This window comes from Coenobita brevimanus, chromosome 13 (genome assembly GCF_032717465.1).
Source record: "Coenobita brevimanus isolate Jiangsu-jjx chromosome 13, ASM3271746v2, whole genome shotgun sequence".
Taxonomy (NCBI): domain Eukaryota; kingdom Metazoa; phylum Arthropoda; class Malacostraca; order Decapoda; family Coenobitidae; genus Coenobita; species Coenobita brevimanus.
Window position 1 is genome coordinate 7354716 of NC_136966.1, and position 7935 is coordinate 7362650.

Genomic DNA, 7935 nt, shown 5'->3' on the forward strand with positions numbered 1-7935 from the left:
CCTCTACTGTAGCTTGAGTAAGCTGTATTAATCTTATCTAATAAATCGGTGTTTATTTCTCTGATAACACGAGGCAAAAAATATCCAAAACATCCACTTTATGAGAAACTGATTAACTAAACATAATGCACATCCACTGAATACACAGATTCGTGTTATTAAATTATTTATATTATTACGGAATATAGTATTAGCAGAACAATTTAGCTCAAGTATAAATTGCTTATGTAATTCCCAACAAGGATAATCCATTGAGCGATCAATTCATACTTCTAATCGTTTCACTTCCACGACACTTTTTTCGCGGTTTATTTATCTCAGGTCACCATCAGACGATATCATTGCCCTAACTAACCTGGTGAAGATCCCTGACCCCTTTCAGTTCGGTTGATAGCCTAGTACTGCGGGAGTGAAAGGTTTATCACCTCCGCCAAGGAAGTTATGCTTATGCCGGGGTTGGTTGGTATGTCTGTTTGTCTGTTAGCAAGATTCCTCAAAAAGTTATGACCGGATTTTGCTGATTTTTTTTTTGTAGAGGTAGGGTATGGCCCAAGGAGTAATTAGATTTTGGTGGTGATCCGACTCTTCATCCGGATCCAGGATTTTTTTTTTTTTTTATTTATTGTCCGGACAATACCTCCAAAAGTTCTCATTGATTTCCAATGAAATTTGGTGGAAGGGTGGGCCATGGGCCAAGAAAGAATTGATTAAATTTGGGAGCGGATCCGTATCCGGATCTTATGTATCTTTCACAATATCTCCAAAAGTTCTATATGCATTTCAATAAAATTTTGTGGAAGAGTATGCCATGGGTCAAGGAACAACTGATTAAATTTGGGGTGGATCCGGATCCTATGTATTCCACACAATTTTTCCACGCATCCAGATCCGGATTCATTTTAATGGCGCTGGCGGAGGTACGCTGAGTGCTTTCTAGTTTAATTACCTATCAACGAAACTCAGTCTTACCTCATAACTAAGGCTCATCAAATTTCATTCAACCACGACAGTATTCAAGTTGTGGGAGTGGCCCAGTTCCGTTAGGTGAAAACAAAGCCATTAAAGTGAAGGGGTTAATAAGAGCTATATTTAACCCCCAGGATTCGACATGTCTCGCATAAACTGATTAAAATCGTCTGGAGACAGCACTAATAAACTATAAGATATCATGGTAGTGAAGATATTAATGTCACATAATTCCCTACGTTGATAAAAGCAATATCGACCAATAGTTCTTTCTAGTGTCACTTAGTAAATAACGTTCCTCAAAGTATCTTTATACTCAACACTAAAGCTGGTGCAGGAGAGGATCGCCTTCATGTGGTGGCACCAATACAGTCGGATAGAGGAGTTGCTCGGTTATAAAAAGGTCCTTCAACATCCTATCGCTCGAATGGAAGACGGTGGACTACAGAAGTGCAGTTAAGTCTTCAGTTCACCGGATGATTGTTTCATAGTAGCCTGGGGCCACAAGAACAAGATCATGAACGACAACAACAAAGGCAATAGCAAAATCCATTGCATTATCTGTTGACTAGTTAATTAGTAATAAAAACTTTCACTAAAATATGTCAAGAATTTGTTCCGGTATATAAACGACCATCCACAGGCAAGATGAAATAAGCAATATAATACCGCCAGGTAACGATTACAGTTAAGGTAACTGTCTTCTCAAGTTTAGTTTATGACTGAACCATCTTAGGTACATATTTACCTATTTTTTCGATCAAGTCTATTGATTTTAACTTCCATCTACCCCTTACCCTCCCCCCCAAAAAATCCGTTTCCTGATCACAAACTTGCGTTCTTTTTGTGTAGGCCTACTTGTTGGTATGTCAATGCTATAAATTATGTCATGCTGTTATGTATTATACTGAAGAAAATGAGGGAACACTTCGGGGGGGGGGGGGGCAAAGTGTGGGCGTTGGCGTCTTCTGTTTTATTTTTGTTACTAGTGGACGATTTCATTTTGAGTGGGAGTGACTTTCGAAGTGGAAGGATTGGGTAAAACCCTTCAGCATGCCTTCAGTACGAAAGGCCTTTCCTCTGAATAAAATAATCTGAAATAAAAGCAAACTGACAAAAGACGTCACGGGGATGTAAGGAGCTGCATACATTTGCATGTGTCTGTCAAACTGCTTGAACTCGTGGATGAAACCACCTTCCAAAAATACAGGTAAAGAAAACTGATAACTATTAGGAGTAACACTTCACATCTGATTTTGTCTATTTAGAAAAGAGCAGTAAGGAACCTAACAAACAAAACAATATAGCAAACTTAACAAAACCTGAATTAACTCACGGGGGCAGCATTGTTTCGGAAAATTAACAAATAAATTTGTATTTAGGTAACACCAACCTGGCTGAGCAGCGACGAGGCTGAGGCACACGAACAAAACAAATACATCCATGGCTCCTCGACTAACTACTGCACGCACTCTCACTCTCGCACTTACTGCCGCCGGAATCACAGTAATATTGGCAGCTCTCATCTTCTGTTCTCATCATGAAGCACAGCTCACTGGGGACCTATTTTCAGTTTCTACAGCAGCAGTGCAAGTACTGAAGTGAGTCGGGTTATGTGGCTATTTTCCTTTTCAATTTCTCATATAAAATTGGAAATTTTTACAACACAGGTCACTGCAGAACACATCATTAGGAATGCCCATAACACTAATCATAACGACTGGCAGCATGACAACGTTCCAGCGCAACAACGAGTCTCAGTGAACGTCTTCGGCTGTGGTCTAGAGCGTAAAGATCCAACATCCTGCCTCTGCCGGGTCTGCTCTCACACTGATCCCCTGCTATATGAGCGACTGAACCAGGGCTCTCACAAGAGGAGATCAGTAATTCCCTAGACTTGGGCTGAAAAATCCCTAGATTGGACAAAAAGTCCCAAGATTAAAATTACATATTTAAATGTACTTATAAATAAGAAAATCATATTTTTTTTGAAATCATACGACGAAATGGGTGGTTTATACTTATGAGATTTATTTTTCATTATACAGTAATCTTTTGGTTTACATAGCTTTGGTATTAATAAAAAAATAAAGCATTGTTTTCTAACCAGAGTGAATTCACTATGAACTAAAAAAGAGGTAAAGTAAAATGAAACCCTGTTTTCTGACTAGAGTCAACACTCAGTCAGGCTTTGGCATTCCAATAATTTGTTTTTGTATGCACTGTACCTCACGAAAATAAACAAACAAACAACGGAAACGAATGTAATTTTCGTTTCAGCTTATTCTATCATCAGATACGTAATAATACAAATATAATATCCACTGTGTGCTTTCGAAGCAACTGCTAACGGCCGCCACCACTCCTGCCTTACTCTCTACTCCCCCCATCTACCCATTCATATTATATATACGCTGTTTTTGTATTTAGTTTGTCACTAGCCTACCTGGAGAGGGACCACAAGCCGAGTAGAAATGGTGTATGGCTGTACAATACACTTTTCATTTTAACGTGGGTTTATTTCATGATATCCTATTACCACATGACATCCTGTTACAATTACACTTAATATACAAACTCTATTCACTTTTATGCAGGACTGATATGAAGCTATATTTGATGATAACTCAAAATAATATCAATAATAAATCATGCACTTACTCAGCGTATGACTGAGTCCAACATGTGGAGGATCAATGTAAACAAACCGGCACCGAGGCCGAGCAGAGAACAGAGATGGACTGTGATTGGCTGAGAAGCCAAAATGTTTGACTTCATTAGCCAATGAAAATTCTCGATACAAAATATAGCTCACAAAACAGCTGACCACTAAACTCTTGGGCAATTGCTTCCCTCCCATATATGTGCTGCCTTTCAGTGGAAATGAATTTAGGCATAAATCCCTAAATTGTCACCAAGCATGACCAGAATTCCCCAGAAAATCCCCAGAAAGCTCATTTCCCCAGATTAATCCCTAGATGCACTAAAAAGTTCCAATCTGGGGACAAAATCCCCAGAAGTGGGAGCGCTGGACTGAACGGTGAGACCCACACAGGTAGACAGGGTGGCCGAGAGGGGAACAGAGGTAGGGGGGGAAGGAACGAGGAGGAGAGGGGGAGGAGGTAAGAAGCTGTGAAGGACAAAAGAAAACAGGGAGTAGGGAAAAGTGAGTAATGGGGAAGGAGAGAGGGGAAAGGAGGAGCAAAACGGAGAGGAGGTGGGGTAAAATAGGACAGAGAAGGGGGGATAAAAAAGGAGAGAGGAGGAGGGAAGGAGGGAGAGAATAAGAATGAGAGATGAGAAGAGTGGGAGGTCGAGAGGGGGGAAGAAGCAGGCGAGGAAGTGGAATCGGAATGACTGTCAAGGGGAAAAACTGATCAGGATGGAAGGAATAGGGAGAGTCAGTCTAAAACTAGAGATTTGGAGAATGGTAAGACGAGACTTGGGAAAACGGATGAATTAGTAGATGAATGGGTAAATGGGAGTAGGGGAGAGGTAAAGAGAACGAGAAAGGAACAAGGGGGACGGGGTTAGAGAAGTGCGAGTACTAAGCAGGGACATGGAGAAAGGGAACAGAGGAGAAGAACTAGAGAATGAGGAGTGTCAGCAGCGAGGAGAGACAGGAAAGTATAGGGGTGCAAATGAATGAATGCAAAGAATCAGTGATGGAAGAGAGGTAAAGGAGGACGAAAAGGGAAGGGAAACGCTAGGAGGGGGGAAATGGGAAGGAAATACGAGGAATTGACAGAAGGGAAAAGGGGGAGGTGAGTGGGGATTGTAGAAGGGAACTAAGAGAAAGAGGCAAAGTAGGGATGCCAGAAAAAGAAGGGAGGGGAGAGGGGAATGGAATCATGAGAGGAAACTGAGAAGAAGCTGGGAGGAGGGGGGGCAAGGAAAGTGGAAGGAAGAGGAAGAGAAAGGGAGGGGAACAGTGGGGGAGGAGGAGGTGGGCGGGGACTACAGAAGGCGGGGCTTGTGATGGCTGGCAGTCTGGCAGGCGGGTGACAGTCGTGTGGACAGAGTGAAGAAGCAGATGTGTGTGTGTGTGTGTGTGTGTGTGTGTGTGTGTGTTTTAGGACGTTTTAGTCTCTTTGGCTGTGGTATACGATTATGTAATGTATTCCTGCCTTAGCCTTTTCGCTGCTGTATTTGCACTGTACGTAGGGGCTGTATTCAGACTAATGCCACATGATTTGTATTCAATTAAAAGGATATAAACTAAAAATTTTCAGCAAACTATTTCGCTGCTGTGGGCATACTGTGTTACTATACTGTATTCTTACTATACCTCTCTCTCTCTCTCTCTCTCTCAACAAAACAAGGGACACTTTTCTTGGCGCACCCAACCCAGTCGCATACACCACACCAGCACATTCCAAGATCTGTCCCTTGTCTTTGGACACAATCACTAGGCACACATCAAACATACCTCAGACACACCCCGGATGCATACCACACTCATCTCAGGCACATCCCAGGCACTTCCCGGTGGGTGCCGCAAAAATAGCTGAAAGTAAAAGGGTGAAGCTAAAATATCTACGGTTGCAATTTGCCACATTTCACCCTCCATAACGGGTATAGCGATCCAGTGAGTGACACAGGGACTCACACTGAATTTGACCGTTCCTCTAGGTGCGACAAAAACTAACCATGGGCAACACTGCAGTGAAAATTTGAATTCATCACCATCCTGCTCTGATATCACAAACTGAAAAGAGGTAGAAAAAAGTCAGATTTAGGATAAATATTAAACAGTAAGAAGCGTTATCGTTATCAACTAAATGCCCTGTGCAGAATGGGTCTTTACAGCCATTCGCATTTTAGATAAATCTCTGACACTGTCGGACTCATCCCACAGACAGTCACACCCACACGTGCTCCATTTTCATTAACCCTTTTAGTACGAAAACTATGAAAAAAAAAAAAATCGTTTGATGGTAACAAACAGGAAAAATAAAAGACGGCGCTGTATAAACGGTTAAGTCGCTCTCGAAAAAAAGGAAAGGAAACCCTCATGTTTCCCATCACTCTCGCCCACGGCTCCCCAAACTCTTCAGCTCATTGATCCCCTCCTCCAGTTTCAGATTATTCATCAACGCCCAAGCGTTTATTAAATGAGAGTAGTTTAATAAATTCTACTTTGATTAGATAATCGTATTACGAATAATGATAATAGAAACAACAACAACAATAATACTAATTATAAATAATAATAATAATAAATGATGATGATAATAATAATAATAATAATAATAATAATAATAATAAATGATAATAATAATAATAATAATAATAATAATAATATTGATAATAAAAATAAGAATAATAAGAAGAAGAATGCGACTTCATAAAATTAGATGATGTTTAAAATATTTAAAAAATTAAAGATTTAACATACCATTTTTTACTGAAATAGTTGCTATCATTAATGGGAAGGCTGCGTCTAGTGAACGTTAACAAGGGCAGTGATATTTGGTTGAAGACTGGTGAGTTTTAGTCATAAGTCACCACGCTCTTCCAAGTTTAGTACAGTATGCTCCTCTGCTTTGTTAGAAGTGCATTGGCCTGGCTAAACCAGCTTTAACCACAAAGCCGAGGGTATTTAGCTACAGTATTTACGTTGCTCCAATAGTCACTTAGGCTTTTACTTCTGAACAACGCTTTTGCGTCGAGGTCCATAATAATTTGTAAAAGTTCTTCCTATTAATGAGAGTTAGTGTCTGTATTTACAATATCCAAATCAAAAAGTGTAAGAATCCAGTCAGGCACGTGCATTTTCTCCAGGTCCTCAAAGTTTACTTAAAAGTCTTCGCTTAATTTTTCAAGGTGCTTTGTGTATGTCTCCAGGTCACTATCTGAAATGTTTTCATTTTCTTCCAATTGCTGTAAGTTTAAAAAATAATGAAAATTTCTACGTGCTACTGAAGCTTCGAATAGGCCAGTTTTGGCTTGGAAGCCTGTTAGAACTGTCCTGGCCTTAATAACACATTTACCCTGCAGACGTTTCTGGAAATTTAAATTTTGAATAAAGATCTGCCAAATGTAACACATACTTCCTGAACTTTTTAAACTCTTCACATAGTGGTGGTTTACATCTGTTAGAAACTGCACAGTTGTTCGTATAAGTCTACAGGTCTTCTCAAGCTATTACTCCCAGACAGCCACTTTAGTGTGCAAAAGTAATTGATTCAGAGTTTCATCATTCTTTCCACACAGCATTGTAAACAGTAGCGAGCTGAACGGATGCGCTTTGATTTTATTAACTGTTCTGATACGCACTATCAAGGCATCATGCAGACCACTGAGTTTCTTGGGTACAAGATGGTGTCTGTAAAACACAATGAACAGTACGTACATCAGGTACCTTTTTCTTCAACAAAGTGGCAAATCCTCTGTAGAGGTCGACCATTCCTGGTGCACCATCAGTAGCCATTGCAGTAATATTGCTGATGGGTATACTGTGCTTCTCCAAATGCTTCTCCAAACACCGAAAAATTGTCTCACCTTTTGCATCAGCTTTAAGATACTTGGTAAACAAAAATTCATCAACAATGCACTTTTGAGTTGGACTGTAATGCCACACATAGGCCATAAGAATATTTGAATTGCTGAAAGTTTACTCATCGAGGTGGAGAGAAAACTTGGAGAGTTGAAGTTCAGGTGTCAAAATTTCTTCCACATCATCGGCCATCTCACCAGTTCGTCTTTGCACTGTACTGGCACATAATGGCAGGCATTATACGACAGGTTGAGTCTTTCTTCATAACAGTTTGTCATCTTTTTAATTGCTGGAATTATGATATCATCAACTGTATGCGACTGTCCTTTCTTTGCTATGGTGAGGGAGATACTGTATGATGCCTTCAGTCCTTCATTATCAACATTGGCAGATATTATGAAAAAAAAAAAATGTCTTTATAATTGGTTCATTTTTTCAGTGCCTTAAAATAACGGTAATCATTGTTTCCT

General features: G+C 40.1%; 1 pseudogene; it reads right to left on the reverse strand.

The window, feature by feature from the left end:
- Nucleotides 1–6409: 6409 nt before the first annotated feature.
- LOC145414716 (uncharacterized) lies at nt 6410–7657 on the reverse strand (annotated as a pseudogene).
- Between the last annotated feature and the right edge of the window lie 278 nt (nt 7658–7935).